The sequence below is a fragment of the Pelecanus crispus genome, chromosome 8 (assembly GCF_030463565.1).
Source record: "Pelecanus crispus isolate bPelCri1 chromosome 8, bPelCri1.pri, whole genome shotgun sequence".
NCBI lineage: Eukaryota > Metazoa > Chordata > Aves > Pelecaniformes > Pelecanidae > Pelecanus > Pelecanus crispus.
Genome location: NC_134650.1, coordinates 18,691,142 through 18,716,959, shown reverse-complemented (window position 1 = coordinate 18,716,959; position 25,818 = coordinate 18,691,142).

The following is a 25,818-nucleotide window of genomic DNA, read 5'->3' as shown; positions in this document are numbered from 1 at the left end:
TGCAAGCCTATTAAAGCCAAGATAAAGCAAGTAAGAGTGCTTAAACTGTGTGCTACTATCTCTGTCAAAAGGAAGGAATAGGGACACTTTTCTTCATACAAAACACTCATCCTTTTCTGTTCAGCAGCTGGAACAACTTTTGCAACATGATTGCTGTTTTATTTGCCAAATTACGTTAGTTCCCACAGACTCATTGTTGGTCCATATAGGGTCATAACTATACAATCTGACTTTACGCTCCACTGAGAATTAACCCGAATATCTATGGAATATTTTTAATAATTAAAAATTTTTACAAAAATACGGTTAACCAATTCAAGTTACTTCCTTCTGGAAATGCAGGCAAGTGCTCTGACCTAGTTTTATGCATTTATTTCTCCCCTTTCTTTTTATCCCTGCCCTCCTAATTAAGTGGACTTTGCACTGTTCTCCCCAGCTTTTGGAAACTTCCTAAACATGAAGCGATCTCTGAGAAGGTAATGAACAGCACACAGCAAAACCTCAACAAATTTCTATCCTATTTCATGGAGTACTAAGTCTAGTGCATTTTGAACTTCCAAAATTTAAGATACATCCTGTAGCATGTTAAGAAACCTATTTAAATATCAAAGCCCAATTTTGCTGAATTCAAAATAAAAACATGTTATTTGAAAAGACTAAAGGGTACAAATTCTCCACTTACCAATGTAATAATATGATTTCCTTAAAAAATAGATTAACTTCAAATGTCTTTGTCATTAGCATACTGGTATTTTCCATTATTTGCATTTGCTAGCAACCTTTTTGTCCTTCCAGGAGACAATGCTTGTGCTTATTTACACAAAATAAAGCTAGCTTCACTTTGTAAGTTCAATATTTTGGGCAAGCAATAATATACCAGTCTGCTAGCCAGTCTTAGCAGGAAATAGTCCTAGTGCTGATCACAAGATGACTTGTGGTATCAGCTCATTTCGAGAAGTTTAGCAAACACCTTATCTCTAGCAACAGGTCTGATGTAATGTTTATAAGTTCAGTCTGTCCTGTTTTACCATTGTTGGTGATATGCTTGTTACCAAAACAACCTAAAAGTCTTTTCTTCATCATAACCTTCAGAAGGTCACATACAGATGATGTTTCATCATGATCTAATATTTGAAACATATGTTTAAAGAGAAATCTCTGACATTTGCCTGAATTTAAAACTTTAAATCCTACTTAAAACGAAGCTTGAACAACTTTATACTGCAGAAAGCTTTTAACTGATAATCTGATCTTAATGTAAATAGGTTCCCTTTTGTCCAAATAATGAATATGCCAAGTTGTACGGTGGATTATCTATATGACTGCAAATGCTTACTTAAAATTATGGTCAGATGGTCATCTATATTTGTTTAGTTAAAGACCACTACATGTCCTCCAGGACACTTGAGCCAAGGCTGACTCGTAATCATAGAGGGAAAATTGTATGGAGAGACAATTAGAAGGAAAGAGAAAAAAATATGTAGTCTGCATAATGTATTTCTTTAAGATTCTGAAAAGGCATCAGGTTTGTTAGTACTCTTTTTACACTCAACACACTTTCTGTTTCAAACAGTGTCTTTAAAGTGTTTAAGTTGTTACTACAATCATGTCACACACATTTTTTCCCCTTTAATATCAAGTCTTGTGGGCTGTCAGTTCAAATGAATTATTTCTAATCCTGACACTACCAACATCAGGAGAGATTTGCAAGCTGAAGTGACTCCATCACCTCTGTGCTGATGAGAGGGTGTCTGCTTACGTGTCACCATCCAGAACCTCATAAGAAATGCTGCTGATGCAATGGAAAATGAATCTAGCTCCCTAATTCCTAGCTGAGTTGGGTCAGTGGGACTATTGTTTGAAGCAATGTTTCTTTAATCCTTTTTCTTCATCTGAAGTAAGAAGTTATAACTGAATATGCACATCATGAAGATCTGATTGATAATGAAGTACGGTTTGTAGTCATTTTCAGAGCACAGCAACACTTCAAATTTCTCAGTATTATATACGTACAGAATATTTATTATATGGAAATTCACAACTACTCCTCTCATGCCTCAGTGAGAAGCCAAAGGGCAAGTTCTCTATTCAAGTTCTTCTCAGCAACTTCTCTAATTACCTCCATAGACGGAAACTTCTTTCCAAGACAGACTTTTTCGGATTGTGCAAATGTCTTTTAGTTCTTCCTACCTTTTGCTTGTGGTTAAGGTCCTCAGGATCTTCCTTCATTACTTCACTAGGAAGATGCCCATGACAGCTTGAGAACATACAATACTTTCTATTTTCTATGTACATAATCTTTTGTCCTTTTTGTCTCAGCTGTCTGAAAAGTAGGGGTTCCAGGTCTATGTATAAAACAACAGAACTTGACTCTCTGTCTGAATATCTGAAAGTGTTAGACTTATACCACTTCAGAAGCAATAAGTATACAGTAGCAGAATGAAACCGAGTAAAACAAAATGCTCCATTGCCAAGAAACAGAATCAGAGATGACAAATTGTATAACTTACTACTATTAATTACACTTATCTAAGGATTAGATTCACATTAGGTTTTCTTTTCAGCTGCATACATCTTTGCAGATGTGTGCTTTTACAGGAATTTGTGCTGAAAATTAGAATTCTGTTCTCATAAGATCTCTATATAAAATGTCATCAAAAAATGTATTTGGCTCTGTCAACATCAAATTTGTTTTTGTTTACACTCCTCAAATTCTGAGACAGAAACAACTTGTTACCGGTTAATAATACAATTATACTTTACGTATAATTTGTTTCATATTCTGATACATTTCTCTAGTTTGGATATAAAAATGCAAGGATAGAAAGATCTTATTTATCATTTAGAACAAGAGTGAATATGTACATTTTTTATGAAATTGTACTTTGGCCAGCATTTTTAGTAACAACACTTTGCCTCCCACCTTGTTCAGCACCAGCTCAGGAAAAAGTGTGTCCTTACTGAATGATCATATCTCCTCTCTGAACCAGCAGTAAACATTGTTACTGAAGGTAATTTCTTGTTTCTTCACAGTTTAGTACCAATCTAGACCAACTGTGTTTAGCCTGAAATCAGACAGTGTAAGAGTTCAGGGTCATATGGCTTCAGGCAAAATGAACTGGGCCTAGTCATTAAGCAGAATGTATAATTTCAGTTTAAAAAGAAGAGTAATATATAAAACAGCACAGTTTGTAGGTGCTGAGTTCACAGCTGCTGGTTTTGTTTACTGATGCATACTTCTACTGTATACAAAAGCTTGAGCTTTCCTGTGTTAAGGCTGTAACACACTAGTTCAGGGAAATAAGATACAGATGGAGGTCACCAGAATAAAATAGATGAAATGCAGCACACCAATATGCAGATACTTCATAGCTCCTACTAAGCGTGTGCTTAGGTTTCATGTCAGACATGTTTCACCAGGATAACAGCAGATATTAAAACTAAGCATGCATGAATGATGTCCCTATTTAATGTTAATTTGACAACAATGAAAGGAAAACTAGGAACTTTACAACAGGACTTTCCATGAACTTCTGGAAACCAATAAAGCAAGTATGAAAGTGCATGAATCTCAACAACAGCTCTACAACAGCTTTTGCGTGTGAGATGTCTAAGCAAGTTTTCACTTGGAGTATCTCAGGGTCCACAGAAAATCTGAAAAGCACTGCTCTAGAGTTTATAGGCAAAATGTCACCAAGAGTAGGCTTGGCTTACAAAGCTACACATTGATCTGTCTGCATATACATGTCTCAAAGAAATTTCTGAAGAACTGAGCTGCCTGAGACATACAATGTAGGATATATATTTTTAAAAATGCCATTTGTTACCAGTTGTCTTCATGTCCCTCATTCTATTTCTGAGAGTTCTTCCAGAAATTTTGCTTATAAAGAAGCTCTGCATTCTGGCAATGTTTGCAACAGTATTCTTAAAATCTATCCCAGAACTGTGGATGTATCTCAATTTGTTGTTTTAAAAATAACTTTCATATCTTTACTACAAAGAACAGAATATTGTATCTGGCTAGGTCTCCTGCTCCTGAATAGTTACCCCAGATGTTAGGTATGCTTGTGCAGTCTGGGTTGCCATGGCTATGTTCTTGTAGATACCATGTTTGCATAAGAGGAGTGATGTTGCTCACTCTGGAGATGTTCTGGGCATGGCTGAGTCCTGAATGGGCAGAAAAAGTCCACCAAAGATCTCCACTGCTTTCCAGCAGCCTGGAGCTGCCCTTTTTTGTCAGAATTGGCAGTTTTTACAGGAATTGTTTCAGATGATTAGCACTGGTGAGGCCGCACCTCGAATACTGTGTCCAGTTTTGGGTCCCTCACTACAAGAAAGATATTGAGGTTGCTGGAGCATGTCCAGAGAAGGGCAACGAAGCTGGTGAAGGATCTGGAGAACAAGTCTTATGAACATCAGCTGGGGGAACTGGGGTTGTTTAGCCTGGAGAAGAGGAGGCTGAGGGGAGACCTTACTGCTCTCTACAACTACCTGAAAGGAGGTTGTAGTGAGGTGGGTGTTGGTCTCTCCTCCCAAGTAACAAGCGATAGAAGAAGAGGAAATGGCCTCAAGTTGCATCAGGGGAGGTTTAGCTTGGATATTAGGAAAAATTTCTTTACCAAAAGGGTTGTCAAGCACTGGAACAGGGTGCCCAGGGAAGTGGTTGAGTCACCATCCCTGGAGGTATTTAAAAGGTGTGTAGACGTGGTGCTTAGGGACATGGTTTAGTGGTGGACTTGGCAGTGCTAGGTTAATGGTTGGACTTGATGATCTTAAAGGTCTTTTCCAACCTAAACAATTCTATGATTCTATGATTATTTTTATCTATTACTCCCCTCTCCAGTAAACAGTCCTTTAACAAAGGAACATATGAGAGCAACATCACAAGAGCGATGGGAGGCAACTGAACATAAGTCTTTTCTCTGTTCAGTATTTATTTTGCTCTAATTATGCACCAATATCCTAGGGCATGAGGACATATGTCAGTATTTTCAGTTTGCAGGTGTCTAAGAAGTTATGAACAACACAAGTGAAAAGACATGCTATATCAGGCAGGAAAGCTGCTGAAGAGTCACATTTGCTTGAGGAACAAGGCATACCCATTCTGCAATAGGAAAATGAAAGAGATTGTACTCAGCTAAGCTCTCTCCACATAAAAAGTTTTGTTTGTGAAAAATAACAGTGTCACTAAATAGGATTAATTTTCAAGAAGAAACATGTTTTTTGTGTCAGCAGTCCTGCTTTTCAAATTATTTCTAAACACGTTAATCCATACTTGAAATAAAACTCTGCCAAGCTCTTGGGGTCTTTCAGGTTTGGTTGTTTTGTTGGTCTTCTTGCATGGTTGCTGGCCTTATCAGGTATATCCTGATCTGGAAAGAAGCATTTGATCATTTAAAAGTGAATGTAAATGTTTGGCTTTCAACTAGACAAGCTGTGAAAAAGGAAGTTCTTTTTCATAGTCAGCCATAAACTATTCTATTTTACTTTTTACTTGTTTTTTTTCTTCTTTGTAGTGGTGTTTATTCATTATGTGTGCCAATCATTACAGAGAGAATACAAGAACACTTGAAAATATGTATGAAGCAGTACAGTACTGGAGGCCTGGAAATTTTGCATACAAAAAGACTGGGTAAGGAGCATTTATATCTATTCTTGAAAAAAAGGTACACGGACCATTGTCTATTTTTCAGGAATTTTAGAAGATACCAGAAAAGGGCATTGGCTTTCCTTTTATATGATATTAAGAATACATACTTCTCCTATATTTAGTAACACTAATCCCTGTAATGGGGATGGTTTTGAGGTTCATTGGCATTAATCATTCCGTGGATATTTGCTCAGTGAAATACAATTACTAGTTCCTAGTCAAGGCATGCAGACTGGAGAAGCACTACAGGGACCCATGACTCCTGTTTGAGCAGCTGGAATGCAAATTTATGTGCAAAAGCTAGCATTCATTTTGGCATTGCTATTACAACTGCCAGTCATTCCCACCCTTGTTGCCAACAAAGTGTTGTCTGCCAAGGATGGCAGCCAGTCTGAAAGAAGCTTCACCAAACATTGCTCTGGCTCTGAGTCCCACTCACGTTAACACAGCTGAGGCTGGAAAGGAACCCTTAGGGACAGGCAGCAAATATTCTAAAACTAGGTGGATGAATGGAAACCTTTGCCTCTAGTCAAGGCTATAGAAGGTGTGCCAAACTTTTTGCCACTAGAAATTACTCCCAGCATACCTCTGCTTCTAGTTGCTCTCATTCATCTTGTCTAGGAACCCCTTGGAATGGCACAGGCACTGTGGAGCACAAGGGTTGAAGACAGATGGCTAAACCATCTTCTCACATGCTGTCAAATCCAAGCCTTACAGTGGCACAAAACCACCTGGGACCTACATGGCTACTTCCTCTTTTGTTCCAGTCTGTTTGTCTCTGATGAACACACTGTACTATAAATTGATTCCCAGAGTGTCCTGGTTTCGGCTGGGATAGAGTTAATTTTCTTCCTAGCAGCAGGCATAGTGCTGTGTTTTGGATTTAGTAGGAGAAGAATGTTGATAACATGCTGATGTTTTTAGTTGTTGCTGAGTACTGCTTATGCTAGTCAAGGACTTTTTCAGCTTCCCATGCTCTGCCAGGCGCACAAGAAACTGGGAGGGGGCACAGCCAGAATAGTTGATCCAAACTGACCAAAGGGCTATTCCATACCATATGACGTCATGCTCAGTATATAAACTGGGGGGGGTTGGCCGGGGAGCAGCGACCGCTGCTCGGGAGCTGTCTGGGTATCGGTTGTCGGGTGGTGAGCAATTGCATTGTGCATCACTTGCTTTGTATATTATTATTACTGTTATTATTATTATATTGTTGTTATTATTATTTTACTTTATTTTATTTTAATTATTAAACTATTCTTATCTCAACCCAGGAGTGTTTCTCACTCTTACTCCTCCGATTCTCTCCCCCATCCCATCGGGGTAGGGGGAGTGAGCGAGCGGCTGCGTGGTACTGAGTTGCTGGCTGGGACTAAACCACGACAGTCCTTTTTGGCGCCCAACGTGGGGCACGAAGGGTTTGAGATAAGAACAGATTAACTAGAGTGTATTAAGGAGTCTGTTAACAGTTGCCGGTCATGATATTAGTTCATCTGATCTGTACCATGTTCTTTTCTTGGCTGTGCATGTTAAAGCTTGGTGTTGGTCTGTGCATTGCGCTATGCTCTGTAGTGATTAAGGATGTTTTGATTGGGAGGTTCCTTATCAAAATCCTGACCTTGAGCATGGTTTTGTATCTGGGTTTTATACACAAGTCATTACTGTACTTCGGGTACCACCTCATGGAGAGAGTTAGCAATTATACCTTTCCCTCGGAGACGTCTGTTGTGGAGGAACTACAGAATGGCACCTTCATTACCTTATTCTATAATGCTTCCTCCCTCATTACAGAAAGTTTTCAGTATTTTGAACATCCCTGGGCAGTTAAGATACTTCTATTGATACTTCTTGGGAATATTGTTTTGGTTTTGACAAAGGTTAGTAAGCAATTTAAGAATATCATCCAGAGATCTGCCCCAAGGCTGGAGAGTTATGAGTGGCAGGGTGTGTGGGATCGTATGCGCAAGTACCTAGGGCAGTGGGGACCTCCAGTGTTTTGGAACTTCACCCCTGAACAAGTGCAGAATCCTGAAGAACTAGTAAAGTATTTGGAAGAAGTATGTTCTCACCCTGGCAACTCCAAAGAGACACAACTCATTGCAACATGCTGGGGACTGGCCCATGCTTATAGAGCCCTGTTCAACACTATTCAGTACCCTCAAGGGAAAGAGAGGGTCTCTGGATCTGATGACAAAACAACAGGCACTGTGGCTACTCCAACCACAGCCACAAGCACTGCAGCTACTCCAACACCCACCACAAGCACTGCAGCTACTCCAACACCCACCACAGGCACTGCGGCTACTCCAACCCCAGTGGCAGGCACTGCGGCTAAACCAGAGAACCAACCTGCGCCGGTATCAGTTGCCCCTATACAGAAGAAAAAATACACAAGGAAATCAGTTCGTTTAGTAAGGGATGAAGATGAACCAGGGCCATCACGAGAACCAGAGGAGGAAGAACCCATAAATGAGATGGTGACCACCCGATCCCTATCTCTGAGTGAGCTGCGAGATATGCGAAAAGATTTTGGTCGTCATCCAGGCGAGCACATCATCACCTGGCTGCTCCGATGCTGGGATAACGGGGCCAGTAGCCTGGATTTAGAGGGTAGGGAAGCCAAGCAGCTGGGATCCCTTTCCAGGGAAGGGGGCATTGACAAAGCAATTGGAAAAGGGGCAAAACCGCTCAGCCTCTGGAGGCGACTTCTGTCAAGCGTGAAGGAAAGGTATCCCTTCAAGGAGGATGTTTTATACCGCCCAAGCAAATGGACCACCGTAGAGAAAGGTATCCAGTACCTGAGGGAATTAGGCGTGCTGGAGGTGATTTACAGTGACCTGAATGATGAGCAGTTAACCAAAGACCCAGATGAAGTCAGGTGCACACAATCCATGTGGCGGAAGGTGGTACGGAGCGCACCAGCATCGTATTCCAACTCGTTGGCAATACTAGCCTGGAAAGACGACGAGGCACCAACGGTGGATGAAGTGGCTAGACAACTCCGGGACTACGAAGAAAAGCTCTCTTCCTCCCTACGGGCCTGTGTCTCGGCTGTGGAAAAACTGTCTGAAAAAATATGCCAAGAGTTCCAACAACTCAGAGAGGATCTGTCCTACTCCCCACCTGCACGGACCAGTGTCTCAGCCATTAGGAGTCAACGTCCCTATGCTCAAGAGAGAGGATATAGAGGATACACACCACGGGGCACCCTGTGGTTTTACCTGCGTGATTATGGAGAGGACATGAGAAAGTGGGATGGAAAACCCACCTCAACCTTAGAGGCACGGGTGCGTGAGTTGCAAGGAAAAACTATTAGGAAAGGCGGTTCTCCCAGGAAGATTGCAGCTCCAGTTTCCAGTGAGCAGTTCCCGAGACAGAGTAAGAGGGCTAATTTTACTTCCGACCTTGATCAGGGGACTTTTGATTCACATTTACAGGAAGTGAACAGCGAATACTGTGACCAGTGTTAGAGGGGCCCTGCCTCCAGCCAGGTGGAGGAAAGGGACAACCGGGTTTACTGGACTGTGTGGATTCGATGGCCTGGAACGTCAGACCCACAGGAGTATAAGGCTCTAGTGGACACTGGTGCACAGTGCACGCTAATGCCATCAAACTATAGAGGGGCAGAACCCATTTGTATTTCTGGAGTGACAGGGGGATCCCAACAGCTAACTGTACTGGAAGCTGAAGTGAGCCTAACTGGGAATGAGTGGCAAAAGCACCCCATTGTGACTGGCCCAGATGCTCCGTGCATCCTTGGCATAGACTACCTCAGGAGAGGGTATTTCAAGGACCCAAAAGGGTACCGGTGGGCTTTTGGTATAGCTGCTTTGGAGACAGAGGAAATTAAACAGTTGTCCACCTTGCCCGGTCTCTCAGAGGACCCTTCGATTGTAGGGTTGCTGAAGGTTGAGGAACAACAGGTGCCGATTGCTACCACAACTGTGCACAGGCGGCAATATCGCACCAACCGAGACTCCCTGATTCCCATCCATAACCTGATTCGTCGACTGGAGAGCCAGGGAGTGATCAGCAAGACTTGCTCACCCTTTAACAGTCCCATATGGCCAGTGCGAAAGTCTAATGGGGAGTGGAGACTAACAGTGGACTATCGTGGCCTGAACGAAGTTACACCGCCGCTGAGTGCTGCCGTGCCAGACATGCTAGAACTTCAATATGAACTGGAGTCAAAGGCAGCTAAGTGGTATGCCACAATTGATATTGCTAATGCATTTTTCTCCATCCCTTTGGCAGCAGAGTGCAGACCCCAGTTTGCTTTTACCTGGAGGGGTGTTCAGTACACCTGGAACCGACTGCCCCAGGGGTGGAAGCACAGCCCCACCATTTGCCATGGACTGATCCAGACAGCACTGGAACAGGGTGAAGCTCCAGAACATCTGCAGTACATTGATGACATCATTGTGTGGGGCAACACAGCAGAAGACGTTTTTGAGAAGGGAAAGAAAATAGTCCAAATCCTTCTGAAGGCTGGTTTTGCCATAAAACAGAGTAAGGTCAAGGGGCCTGCACAGGAGATCCAGTTTTTAGGAATAAAATGGCAAGATGGACGTCGTCAGATCCCAATGGATGTGATCAACAAAATAACAGCTATGTCCCCACCAACTAGCAAAAAGGAAACACAAGCTTTCTTAGGCGTTGTGGGTTTTTGGAGAATGCATATTCCAAATTACAGCCAGATCGTAAGCCCTCTCTATCAAGTGACCCGGAAGAAGAACGAATTCAAATGGGGCCCTGAGCAACAACAAGCCTTTGAACAAATTAAACGTGAGATAGTTCATGCAGTAGCCCTTGGGCCAGTCCGGGCAGGGCAGGATATTAAAAATGTGCTCTACACTGCAGCCGGGGAGAATGGCCCTACCTGGAGCCTCTGGCAGAAAGCACCAGGGGAGACTCGAGGTCGACCCCTAGGGTTTTGGAGTCGGGGATACAGAGGATCCGAAGCCCGCTATACTCCAACTGAGAAAGAGATACTGGCAGCATATGAAGGGGTTCGAGCTGCTTCAGAAGTGGTTGGTACTGAAGCACAGCTCCTGCTGGCACCCCGACTGCCGGTGTTGGGCTGGATGTTCAAAGGGAGGGTCCCCTCTACACATCATGCAACTGATGCTACATGGAGTAAGTGGGTTGCATTGATCACACAACGGGCTCGAATAGGAAACCCCAGTCGCCCAGGAATCTTGGAAGTGATCATGGACTGGCCAGAAGGAAAAAACCTTAGAATATCACCAGAGGAGGAGGTGACACGTGCTGAAGAGGCCCCACTGTATAATAAATTGCCAGAAAATGAAAAGCAATATGCCCTGTTCACTGATGGGTCCTGTCGTCTTGTGGGAAAGCATCGGAGGTGGAAAGCTGCTGTATGGAGTCCTATACGACAAGTCGCAGAAACTGCTGAAGGAGAAGGGGAGTCGAGTCAGTTTGCAGAGGTGAAAGCCATCCAGCTGGCTTTAGATATTGCTGAAAGAGAAAAGTGGCCAGTCCTTTATCTCTATACTGACTCATGGATGGTGGCAAATGCCCTGTGGGGGTGGCTGCAGCAATGGAAGCAGAGCAACTGGCAGCGCAGAGGCAAACCAATCTGGGCTGCCGCATTGTGGCAAGATATTGCTGCCCGGGTAGAGAACCTGGTTGTAAAAGTTCGTCATGTAGATGCTCATGTACCTAAGAGTCGGGCCACTGAAGAACATCAAAACAACCAGCAAGTAGATCAGGCTGCTAAGATTGAAGTGGCTCAGGTGGATTTGGACTGGCAACATAAGGGTGAATTATTTATAGCTCGGTGGGCCCATGACGCCTCAGGCCATCAAGGAAGGGATGCAACGTATAAATGGGCTCGTGATCGAGGGGTGGACTTAACCATGGACAGTATTGCACAGGTTATTCATGAGTGTGAAACATGCGCTGCAATCAAGCAAGCCAAGCAGTTCAAGCCCCTTGGGTATAGTGAACGATGGCTGAAATATAAATATGGGGAGGCCTGGCAGATTGATTACATCACGCTCCCACAGACCCGCCAAGGCAAGCGCTATGTGCTCACCATGGTGGAAGCAACCACTGGGTGGTTGGAAACATATCCCGTGCCCCATGCCACTGCCCGGAACACCATCCTGGGCCTTGAAAAGCAAGTCCTGTGGCGACATGGCACCCCAGAAAGAATTGAGTCAGACAACGGGACTCATTTCCGAAACAACCTCATAGACACCTGGGCCAAAGAGCACGGCATTGAGTGGGTATATCACATCCCTTACCATGCACCAGCCTCCGGGAAGATTGAGCGATACAATGGATTGTTAAAGACTACCCTGAGAGCAATGGGTGGTGGGACGTTTAAACATTGGGATACGCATTTAGCAAAAGCCACCTGGTTAGTCAACACCAGGGGATCTGCCAGTCGAGCTGGCCCTGCCCAATCAAAACTTTTACGTACTGTAGAAGGAGATAAAGTTCCTGTAGTGCACATGAAAAATATGCTGGGGAAGACAGTCTGGATTACGTCCCCCTCTGGCAAAGGCAAACCCATTCGTGGGATTGCTTTTGCTCAAGGACCTGGGTGCACTTGGTGGGTGATGCGAAAGGATGGGGAAGCCCAATGTGTACCTCAAGGGAATTTGATTTTGGGTGAAAATAGCTAATGAACTGAATTGTATAATATTAATTGCTTTATAATACTGTATGTTATCTCTTAACTATATGTTATCTCTTAACTGCATGTTAATATAATAATATAGTAGGTTAATATTAAGTATATAATACTGTATATTATGATTGCTATATGCCACATCAATGGTATTGCAGTAAGAATTGCCCAGCTTAATGAAAATGAACTTTGATGAAACCATTTTGGAATGAGAACTGACTTCAGCATGCAACAGTCCAACACTGCACACCACCTCTCCTGCTCTGAAAGACTGTGATGACAGATGGAACCCAAAGTCATGGGCTAAATGAACTCAATGGACATTTTAGAGGGATGGGCCATAGACGAAGGGAATGATATCTGTGTGTATATCAAGATAGGGAAAGTGGTGGTGATTAATTGGAACACATTGGAAAGGGGAGGGCCTGTGCATGACTTAGATGGTATAGAATAAGGGGTGGATACTGTCCTGGTTTCGGCTGGGATAGAGTTAATTTTCTTCCTAGCAGCAGGCATAGTGCTGTGTTTTGGATTTAGTAGGAGAAGAATGTTGATAACATGCTGATGTTTTTAGTTGTTGCTGAGTACTGCTTATGCTAGTCAAGGACTTTTTCAGCTTCCCATGCTCTGCCAGGCGCACAAGAAACTGGGAGGGGGCACAGCCAGAATAGTTGATCCAAACTGACCAAAGGGCTATTCCATACCATATGACGTCATGCTCAGTATATAAACTGGGGGGGGTTGGCCGGGGAGCAGCGACCGCTGCTCGGGAGCTGTCTGGGTATCGGTTGTCGGGTGGTGAGCAATTGCATTGTGCATCACTTGCTTTGTATATTATTATTACTGTTATTATTATTATATTGTTGTTATTATTATTTTACTTTATTTTATTTTAATTATTAAACTATTCTTATCTCAACCCAGGAGTGTTTCTCACTCTTACTCCTCCGATTCTCTCCCCCATCCCATCGGGGTAGGGGGAGTGAGCGAGCGGCTGCGTGGTACTGAGTTGCTGGCTGGGACTAAACCACGACACAGAGCAATGAATAAAAAATGCGCAATTAGGCAACCTACTTCACCTAACTGTATTCCCACCATTGTCCATCTGGTCTCATGTTAAACAATGCTTTTAAGAGAGGCTATTACACAGAGTCACTCCAGTAACTTTCCTTTTTTTAATGTCAAAAAACCCCCATACTATCAGAGGCAATTTCTGCCACACTGTCTTTCTCCTCCTTATACTTTGCATGTGCTTTACAGCACTTTGTTCTAACCACTTGCACTCCTCATTTTGCCAATATAGACACATTTAGTTCTCTTAAGCAATCATTTCAAATGCAACACCGCAGTTGGAAGAAACTAGCAGGCAGCCAGATCTCTGCAGTAGAGGATGTATCAGTCACTGTATGCCTTACCACTGTTGATAGCAGCAGGACTCATGCAAGACTGCTGGCCAATGCCAGAGTACTAGAAAAGTGATTCCTCCCATTGCTGCAACTTATTTCTGTGTTCAAATCTAAATAGAACAATGTTTGCAACCAAGCAACCCTATTTCTACTCCCAGCCACTGGCACTTCTGCACATGATTCTCTAGATTCTAGGAGTGAAGGTGGAGAAATTAAGACAAAGACTTTTGCAAGAGCTTGCATGCCCAGTTCCTTATGGAACATCAAAAACACGGAGATGACTTTGAAATGCTCATGGTTAATCTGCTTATTTCCATAAGAAACAAATTTTCATTAAAATGTCTTTTTCTTTCCAGTAACTGGCTGAAAAAACCCAAACCCAAAACGTGTATTATGCAACCTCAAGAGGGCAGCATAGTATTTCAAGAATCACCTTACAAAAAGGTAATAATGCCTTAGCATAACAGCAGGCTCTAACGACAACACAGAATTAAGGCTGCTGTAAACATTAATTATTAAAAAAAAAGTTAAAAAATAAGGTAAGCCCATGGCAGTATCATTAGCTCACCTGTTTTACTGCTGTCCATGTAGCGCCACGTGACTCACAGTAGCAGATGATGCAGGATTGCAGTTTCCAGATATGTGTACCATATGCTGTAGCAGCTACATCAGCATAGCCCTCTGTGCCAGTTCTTTCTTAACCAATACCTACTATGAGCAAGCTGTTCAAAATTGTGATAGCACTGTGGCTAGGGCAAGGAACAGCCTAGTTCTGTGATAATGAAATTCTTGCCTGTGAGTGGTAATAATTCTGTTCATGCTTTCAAATGGTACATAGAAATTTAGGATTATAGGGACACTGACTGCAAGGTGATCTCATGACTAATTGAGTACAGTTGCCTTTTATGGCACTGCATCATTTCATCCTTTCATGAAAGTATTATGTTCCGTCTTAAAATTAGATTATTTTTTCATCTCACTACTTCTCTTGGAAGGTTATTTCAGATTTTTTTTTCTCTAACTGACCTTATATAAAAATTCCACTCCAGATTTATTTTTAGCCAACTTGTATCTTTTGGTTCTTGTGTCAACATTATCTGTTAGCCCCTACACTGCCTCTGTTTTGCTTAATTAAACATGTTTCTATCTTTTATGCTATGATGACACCCTCCAATTCCTTGATCAATTTAGTAACAATTGTCTCTGCTTGTTCCCATTTTAATCTCCTTCCTTAAGCACACATGATAGATAATAACTATATTCCAGATGAATAATCCCCAAATCACTGGCCTTAATACTAATTCAAGTTTACTGGAAATTCATCATGTCACCACATGTGCATTTTATAGCACTGATGCAATGGCATGCATCATTAGGCATGGCAACATTAGCATGTATTCTGAAGACTTGGAGGAGGAGTAAACTTGAGAGTTAGCTGCAGGTACAACCTCCAATTCTGCCATCACTGTGCAACAGTTCAAGACAAATAAGACTGCATCTCAGGTACCTCATTTTAGAATGGTGATAATATCCACCCATGCTACTATATAACTGATACCAAAACTACAAAATGATATAGAAATCTAATACATACCATATGTCTTAATAGCATACTTTTCAGCTCACTAAAGTAGTATATCTGCTGTAGTTCTCACAATGATCGTCCAAGGTCAGCTAAGAGCTTTGATACTGGCAGATCACTGCATAACTCACATCTAGCAATCAATCTTCCCTCTGCCTGCAAACATGAAACAACACACTGTGAAACAATACAATATCCAGGCTATCTGGCATTGCACAACATCCTAAAGAGAGTAAGTTTCATTCAGCCCTTGGACCAGGAGCTCAGTGAAGCTAGATACCAATTCCAGCCATACTGAAACATGGAGAGCCCCACAAACCACAGAATTCAAAAAAGGGTTCAAGGAAGTGGTGGTAGATATTTTACTACCCACATGCTATGTAGTTCAACAGCTAGCAACAGTTAACACAAAAGAAAATGCAATAGCAAGTTACTCTTCTGACATTCTTTGTTCAACAGATGGTTTGCAAGCTCATTTTGTCTATCAGAACCTAACACCGCCTCTTCTCTTTCTGAGCAGGAATTTGTCCTGCTCTCCTAAAGTTTATTGGGGGAATCTGTTCTAAGACTTATGTATTTAAAATAACAATCAAATTAGATGCCTCTGATTTTACAAGGTTTCTACACATTTAATAAGTGATTTGATGTGAAATAAAGCAAACACAAAAAAAACTTCCAGACTGAAGCTTACAGCTGAAAAGATGAAACGTACCAATGACTAAAAAAAGGAGCGATATTTTCATGACTGACCTATACCACTCTCTAATCTAAGTGGGCTCTGCAATTACGTAATTCCTAGGAATTTAAAAGTAGCACTTCTACATGCCTGGATCACTGATTCATTCCAGTACTGTTTAATGCTCCTGCTTCTTGTAATGTATGGCCTGTACAGATGCAACCTACAGCCTTATTGAACATTTAGCTGACTTATCTCAGAATTCTGATTCAGAGACCAGTTTTCCTGCAGAGAAGGATGAGTACACTCACATCTATGGATCAGTCCTGGCAGCTTTTTTCTAGTTGAGGAAGGAAAAGAGAAAAAGTAACAGGCTGTGACTCTTTAGAGTAAATCACTAGCTCACACCTGCAATGCTAGAACAGTTCTTCTGATACAGCTCCATGAAGCTGGGGAATGTTCAGCTGTAAAAGTTTCTGGTATCTTTTTTCCTAGCTGATCTCTATACTTCATTTTCCCAGGTACCTAGCAATATTCAATTACACAAAGAAAGGAGAGACATATGATTCCATTTGCACACATGCAATTACATTATGGTAGTGGAAAAAACATGGGCATGGGATCACCCAGTACTGTATACTATCATCATTTAGGCTGTTGAGAAGTCCACATACCATAAGCTTAGTCCTGCACTTCTTTCATTCCCCAAACTCCTCCTGAGTCAAACTCAGGGAGTAGCCATTTTTTGTTGGACAAAGGCAGGGATAGCGAGGCTGTCAAGAGGCAAGGTATGGCCTCCCTGAATCTCTTCCCCAAGACCCAAACCTGTAGAAGGTTAAAGAAGATGGAAATCTGCTTTGGCACTTCCCAGATGGCAAAGCTTAAAACTGTATCCTCTGAAAGAAATAGCAGAAAGACATGTCTCTAGTCACATTTTCCTCCATCCCCAACAAACATGCTGTAACAAGATTAGTGTTTCCTGGGGACTGGATAAACTTTCAGCCTTCCCACCTGGAGAATCCCAAATACTTTCTAGTCAGCATGTACTGTTTCAAAGCTGCATTGGAAGTAGAGCAAAGCCAAATCAGCCCCTTGTATTCATGCTTCATTCCAAGTGCCTGGACATATATATCTAAATATGTTCTGATCTGAGAGCTCAGCTAAGTCATTTAGTGGTGTCTACTGTCTTCTGTTAAAGTTTTTGTGGTATTATTGGGTAAAATTAACTCAAAAACAGAAGGCTTATATGTGATGAAGAAGATCTTTGGCTAGAGGGTGAAAGAGATAGTAAACAGCTTTTACACCCTGTCCTCCAAAGACTGAAACCAATATATCAGCCCAAAACACTCCAATTGCAAGAGCACATTGGAAAACACAACGGAGAAAGGTAGGCTCAGAAACAAAGATCATAGGGCAAAATAATACAGATTAATAAAAATTATGTAGGAGTCCTGTTTCTTAACAATTGTTAAGATTTCTATCATTGCTGATGTTAATAATTGACATGAAGTATAGTGAGAGTTAGATAACAGCAGGAACGTTCAGGCCAGGAACTCATTTCATTTTCCAGTGGTGTGAGGCACTGGGTAATGGGGAAATGCATAACCTAATTTCAGAGATGATCTTGCTTCACTCAAGGAATTTTATACTGTCTAGAAAGAGATTTCTGTTTGTGGTATAGAATAGAAGGTGTTCTTCAGAGAGTGGAAAAAGAACAGGATGTAAATTTTGTGTTCATGAAAGTGAGGAATTAATAGCAAAGCCTTGAGTCAGATATAAGCTGTGTGGGTATTGTGCAAGCCTCATCACACAGCACTGCCATCCCACCCCAATTTATGACCTGGAACATGGCAACTTTTACAGCTTTTAGCTGGAACTGCAAGTTGTACCAGAGCGTACAATGGTTTTATAAATGCAAGAGAAAGAGGTAAAATCTCCAAATTTCTTTTGATCCTTAGCCTAGCTCAAGTATAAGCTGAACAAAGTCTGATGACACACTGCACTTCCTGAACCTGCAGATCACATTGCTGGCATTTTAGTTCAGTTTAAATACAGTCACTCTGTATTCCCTGAACTCAGAATGCACATGCAAGCCCAAATTTGTTCTCTAGTACAAGCAAGTACAAATAAATGAGTAGCATCAACTTTAGCATGGGTATGATCTGCACGTTCATGTGGGCAGGCCATATTTTAATTTTCACCATCATATCTGATCTGGGTAACATTTTTAATGGTCTCACAGAGTGCCAGAAAATCTCAGCCCACACAGACTGCTGAGATCAGTGTCCTCTGTGTGCAGCTTGCCAGGCCCCAAAATTCACCAGAGAGAGGGAATTTCAGTCTTTCACTTTTTATACTGCGAGAGTCTCTGCTTTCTGGTTCATACCACCAAAATCCAGCTTGAACCAGAGGTGAATCTACTACATGATATAACAAACGGCTATTGCTCTCATTTGTCCTGTATGTTCTTATCTTAGTTTGCAATTAATCACCACCCTGGAAATCAAACACTAAGGTATTTGTACGTTCTCTTTGAAAATACATTTCAATTTCCTTTTACTTGAACTGCCCTGTCCTTTGCCACACCTGCTCAATACATCATTCTGCATAGCACACACTATACATACCTGAAGAATCTGAAGACTCATGCTAGACAGAGAACATAATCACCATAGAAAGAATATAAGATTGAAAAGTGTGATGCAATTAAATATAGAGGGATGACTGTTCATTAGCAAATAATCACATGTGCCTGCTGATGATAGTTGCAGTATGTCATGACTGAGGACTAGGTTCTGTTCTCAGTAACAAGAAATTCTCTTCAGTGTGTGACCATACAAGCTACATGACTACCAAGTTCATACTAAGCACCAAAGTCATGCACAGGAAAACTCTAAATCTAATCCCATCTATCTGGTATGTTCACATTTCTTGATGCATGTTAGCTTAGCCTTTGTGATTGTTGAGATCTAGCTTATTCTCTTCTATCTGGAGATATTTTGCTCTTTGCAGAGAAGATAATTGGGAGAGGCTGATTTTATGGGAACAGCAGTGCGGATGAATTGGTCTCCTAACATTTATAAGGAAGGTTTCTGTGGTTTCAGCACAGCTCACAGGTACAGTTGAAGGTACAGCTAGTTTCTCTGTACTGCCATTAAGCTTAGAGTACTCATCGGGTTTTAGAACAAATACCTTAGATTCCCAAAGCTGTCCTTGTCCCTCATCATACAACCTGCAGGGATTGCTCCATTACTTCCCTCAGGTCATGACGGTTTGTATCTTTTGGTTTTAGTACTGAAATGTTTTTGCCATTCTGTGATGTATTTCCACTATGAATTAATAATTTGTATTTTGCAAATACACAAACAGATGGTTCTGGAGATTCCTAGGCTTCCATGTGCTGAAGGACAGCCACATTATTGCTGGAAATAGTCTCTGCTTATTTGTTTAAAAGAAATTAATTTCTATACAAAAAAGCCTGAAACAACTGGAAATACTGAAAGCAATACTCCAATCGTTACGCATCCTGAGACTGATTCAGTGAAGTACTTGCCACAGATGCAAAGTCACATCCAGTCTGAGATCTCTTTGGGTGATTACTCTCAAACTTCCATGAAGGACAGCAGTTTCAGCTGTACCAGAGCTGAGAAAGATTGGCTTCTTACAATTTCATGGACTCACTTCAGTCAGCAATTGTTAATCAAAACTTCCATGAGGATGGCATACTCACAATGGTTCTCTGCTGTGTGGATTCTGTGATGTCTATAAGTAGGCACTGTGAGCTTCCCCTATGTTGAGACACTGTTGTATGTAAACCATCCATCCCTTTTTCTCCATGGCAAAGAGGGTGGAACTGGCCAATGTGGTTCAGAAGTTACAACGACAAAAGGTGGAAGAGAAAGACACCATGATCAAATAAACCCTCTTTCCACAGAAAATAAGGCTAAAAATAAAGTTATCTATTGTATTTCAGACAGTCTGCTTTGTTGCGAGGAAGCCAAAAAAGCACACATTTACAGCCTTACATTTATGCATTACTTGTATTAATGTGGTATGAAATACCACATCTCCTGAACCAATACAAGGACTAAGCTCTGAGTCTGCTGAACTTGTATTTTGAAGGAAGGAAAATGAACTAACTAGTACTTTATTCAAAGTTTTACTGGCAGCTTGTCTGTTCTGATGATTTAACTGTTATTTACACTGAAACCAACATGCAAGAAGATTGTAGCCTATGACTCCCAAGGGAGCAGCTATGGAATTTTTGCATTCTGCAGAATGTTATGGGTTGGCAGCTGCTCCTGTGTGCTACACATATCACTTCAATCCTGTGTGTTTATCCTATAAACAAGAAAGTGCTCCACACTGTTGTGCTAAAGAAAATATCTGAAATCTAAAGCAGCTCAGTCCTGTTTAAGCTGTCCCCAGACACACTGCCTACCACGCGGGTTTGTTTTTCATTTATTTGTTAATGAAAGCTGGCAGCAGATGCTACACTTTTATTGAGCACATTAATCATTGAAAGAAAACAATATTTCTGCTGCTCTGGCAACTCCTGTACTACACATAAATAAAGCCTGCTGCTTTCCTGTTAACCCTGTACATAATGTAGAACCCCCTAAAGCACTGACTTTCTTTGCAATAGTATACTTCTGCTGTAAGACTGGATGCCTAGTGTGGATTCAAGTAAGATCTGAAACCATCCATCTGGCTTCTGAGTCAAAATTCGACCTGCAGCAACAAGTACAAACAATGCGTGACAGGTGCTTGGATGCTTTCGAGAAATAAGAATGCAATCTTGATCCAGTTGCTAGTTTTCACAGAACAGTAGTAAGAACAACAGCTTAACACTACTGATTTCCATCATTCATAGCTGTATTATAGCTCACAACAGTATGTGCTGAATGCCTTTAAGGCATTAGGGAATTCCTTGTGCATGTGCCATATATACCCTTCATAAATGTATAGCCACTAGCACATTCACTTGCTCATCTTCTTACAGGGTAACATGAGGGGTGTCTAAGTGCACAACCTACCAGAGATCTAATTAGCCCTTCGAGCAAGCCTTTTCTTCTCCCCACTCTTAGTTTACGGGTTATATTATTAATGGCTCTCTTGGGACAACCTTCTCTCTTGAGAGCAAGTTTCCCTGCACACACTGTCCTGACAGAAACTGCTTACAACTCGGTACTGTACCTGAGAGCTCCAAACATTTAGATTCATCACACTTCCACTAATTTGTGCCCTGCAGCAGAATAACAGCACACTACCTGTGAGGACCTCTCCAGAAGGTAGGGTGGCACTGTTCAGGTGGGGTAATGGGTCTTAAACTAGTGTTAACAGATATGACCTACTATCTTCAGCAAAGCTGCACTACTGCAGATGATAATCATAACTGTTATAGTCTCATATCCTCACATTTAAAGCTTTGATCATATTTCCGAGGAAGAAGAGTAAATCAGAAAGGTGCAGTTCATGCAGCTGTGAAGGTACCAATCCAAGACCGAAGGAGCCATCAGGTACAGGCTACTTCAAAAACATTTTACTGATCAAATAGCCTGTTATTCATGTATAGTTTCTTTATCTCCTGCAATGGAAAGAATCCCTGAGATGGATCTATTAAACTCAGTGGAGACACCAATGATAAACATAATCCTCCTTGTGTCTATTACTGTATACTCTAGGTTACACAGAAGGATGTACCTGCCAGATGACCAAATCATTTGTGCTGCAGAATTGTGGAAAATTATTCTAAGAGTTGAGTATTACAAAGGAGCAGACAAGCAGTCCTTGTTGGAGGTCTGCATATACTAGTCTACAAAGAACAAATTACCATGGAAATCTCTATAATACAGAATACTTTACTGTACTGAATAAGGCATTATCTTCCCCCCCCGCCCTAAGCCTAGCTTCCAAATTGCTTTCTTAAATCAGCCCTAGGAGAAATCATTTGAATGTGCATGTCTTCATTAGTTTCTGTAATTAATTCAGTGCAAATTATAAATATACCAGGTAAATTAGTTTACTCTGGTCTACTTGGGAGCAGGTCTTTTAGCTATATCCAGTTTTATTCACACTTCTTCCCTCTTTGCCCACATGAGTACAGTATCAGAGAATAGCCTATGCTGAAAAAGCAACAGTGACAGATGTGACAGAAACAGAACAGTGCTAGCAGGTACTCTTCAGTTCTGATGGCACTTACAGTAAGCACAAATTTCAGTTTCTCATTTTAGACACCTTGGCAATAGATTTCCTGATAGACGGAAAATGCAGGACTTGTTAATTGTGCCTGCTTGGTAGTTAAGTTCATATCTCTCCAGCAGATACTGCATTTTCCAGCCTGAAACAGGTGTTTTCTAGTAAGAACTAGACTAGTCCAGCTTGGTGTTTACAGGAGCTTGTGTGCAATCTCTAAGTTCGTTATTCTTCAAGTTATCTTTTAGTTTTCCTCTGTCCTGTAGGTTCACCCTAAAGGCGTAAGTTTATTGTGAACAGTATTTATTAAATGAAGGGAGGGTGACAGCTGCAGCTCCCAGAATAATAAATTATGTTTGATTTTGTTATTTCTTTGTACATGAATGTTTGAAGTTCTGCAAACAAAATATCCCACATGAATACAAATGCTAGAATACTGATTCACTTTCATTTCAGTTCCTATGATCTCTAGCACAGGAAAATAATTAGGAGTGATTAGAAAGCAATTCCTTAACAATTTTTAAGCTAATTTTGCCACATTTCCCACTGAAACGAAACTGTTCCTGGTTTACTGATGTCAGTGCTAAAGAAACTACTTCATACCAGATCACAAAAATTCTGTTATTATTTGCCTGAATTGTTACCTAAAAAGCTTAAATATACTTGTGGAAAAGGGTCAGTGAATTAGATTTTAGACTAAGAGAAAAATTTCAGACTTAAGGCAATTATGTTACTATGCCTGCTGTAGCTTTTCTTTGCTTTTCTAAGGCAGGTAAATCTATTGTTGCTGACACTAGCTAATATTAGTGTACCTCAAGTAGCAAAACTTAAAAAAATATTTGATTATTCTGCATGCTTAAAGAGTTTGGATGCACAATTTAACATGTTTTGTAGGAGTTGCATCATTGGTAAAATCAATGACCATTTAAGTGTCTTAAGCAAGGAATTTTTCAATATTCAAAGTCCTGGCTTCAGTATCTTGTTGATCCTCACAATGTTAGCTTTACTACTGCTATAGCTTCTTGGGAGATTTGAGTTTTAAATTTTTATTTCCGTCTTTCAGATATGTGCAAAGATTAGGAAATTCAGACTGGAGCTGAAAATTATGTGATGAATAGGTAAACACTAAGTCTGGCTCACCTCCGCACACTGTTCCTTTGAATAACTTTTTTTTGACGTAATAACTTGTTTTTCTCACCTAAATAGACATGAACTGTTGATAGAGAAGAAACAGAAGTATCAAATGAAGAGGTATTGCTTTTTATAGCTACTTTTTCTAGTGAAACCTATGGATTAACTTCTGAGTTCCCATCCACATTTTCTGGGTACATCCCTAACTGGAAGAACACAGAGTCATACTCATGTACCCATGACTGTGATCTAAACAGTGCAGATTAGATCCTTCCTTACACATGGTTGAAAAAAGTGTGGGAAGCACGCCAAGCACGCCAAGCCCAGAACTGTCCTGTGTGGAGCTCACCGGGAGCAGCCTCCGCAGTGACTCTGACCCCTCCGCTGCCAAATCCTTATCGGCTGCGTCTTCATCATAGAATCATAGAATCATAGAATGCTTTGGGTTGGAAGGGACCTTTAGAGGTCTAGCCCAACCCCCCTGCAGTGAGCAGGGACAGCTTTAACCAGATCAGGTTGCTCAGAGCCCCATCCAACCTCACCTTGAATGTTGCCAGGGATGGGGCCTCCACTGCCTCTCTGGGCAACCTGTGCCAGTGCTTCACCATCCTCATGGTAAAAAATTTCTTTCTTATGTCTAGTCTAAATCTATTCTTCTTTAGTTTAAATCCATTATTCCTTGTTCTGTCACAACAGACCTTGCTAAAAAGATTCTCCCCATCCTCCCTGTCGGCCCCCTTTAAGTACTGGAAGGCCACAATAAGGTCTCCTCACAGCCTTCTCTTCTCTAGGCTGAACAACCCCAACTCTCTCAGCCTGTCCTCATAGGAGAGGTGCTCCAGCCCTCGGATCATTTTTGTGGCCCTCCTCTGGACCCGCTCCAACAGGTCCATGTCCTTCTTGTGCTGAGGGCTCCAGAGCTGGACGCAGTACTCCAGGTGAGGTCTCACCAGAGCAGAGGGGCAGAATCCCCTCCCTCAATCTGCTGGCCACACTTCTTTTGATGCAGCCCAGGATACAGTTGGCTTTCTGGGCTGCAAGCGCACCTTGTTGGCTCATGTCCAGCTTTTCATCCACCAATACCCCCAAGTGCTTCTCCGCAGAGCTGCTCTCAATCCCTTCATCCCCCAGCCTGTACTGATATTGGGGGTTGCCCCGTCCCAGGTGCAGGACCTTGCACTTGGCCTTGTTGAACCTCATGAGGTTCACAGAGGCCCACCTCTCCAGCTTGTCAAGGTCCCTTTGGATGACATCTTGTCCTCATGGCGTGTCAAACGCATCACTCAGCTTGGTGTTGTCTGCAAACTTGGTGAGGGTGCACTCGATCCCTCTGTCTATGTCATTGATGAAGATATTAAACAGCACTGGTCCCAGTACGGACCCCTGAGGGGTCCCACTTGTCACCGGTCTCCATGTGGACATCAAGCCATTGACCACGACCCTCTGGATGTGACCATCCAGCCAATTCCTTATCCACCGAACAGTCCACCCATCAAATCCACATCTCCCCAATTTAGAGAGAAGGATGTTGTGGGGGACTGTGTCGAAAGCTTTACAGAAATCCAAGTAGATGACATCCATTGCTTTTCCCTTGTCCACTGATGCAGTCACTCCTTCATAGAAAGCCAAAGCCATGAGGTTGGTTCAGGCAGGAGTTGCCCTTGGTGAATCTGTGATGTCTGTCTCAAATCACCTCCCTGTCCTCCATGTGCTTGAGCATAGCTTCTAGGAGGATCTGCTCCATGATCTTGCCAGGCACAGAGGTGAGGCTGACAGGTCGGTAGTTCCCAGGGTCCTCCTTTCTTTCCCTTTTTAGAAATGGGCACAACATTCCCCTTTTTCCAGTCAGCAGGGACTTCACCTGACTGCCATGACTTCTCAAATATCCTGGAGAGTGGCTTGGCAACTACATCAGCCAATTCCCTCAGGACTCTGGGATGCATCTCATCAGGTCCCATAGACTTGTGTACATTCAGGTTCCTCAGGTGGTCTTGAACCTGATCTTCCCTTACAGTGGGAGACACTTTATCCCCCTGCTCCCCATCTTGTGGTCCATTGACTTGGGAGGGGTGAGGAGAGAGGTTGCCAGTGAAGATTGAGGCAAAAAAGAAAAGTTGTTGAGTACCTCAGCCTTCTCCTCGTCTGTTGATACTCAGTCGCCATTCTTCATCATTGCGGGGGTGCGCTTTCTTTAACCTTCCTTTTCTGGCTGACATACCTGTAGAAGCCCCTCCTGTTATTCTTTACATCCCTTGCCAAATTCAGCTCCAGCTGTGCCTTGGCCTTCCTGACCCCCTCCCTACACAACCGGGCAGTTTCCCTGTATTCCTCCCAGGACACCTGTCCCTGCTTCCACTGCCTGTGCAGTTCCCTCTTACTCTTTAGTTTGACCAGGAGGTCTCTACTCAGCCATGCTGGTCTCTTCCCTTCCTTGCCTGATTTTTAACACTTGGGGACTGAGAGCTCTTGTGCTCTCTGGAAGGTGTCCTTAAAGATCTGGAACTCTGTTCTGTTCCCCAG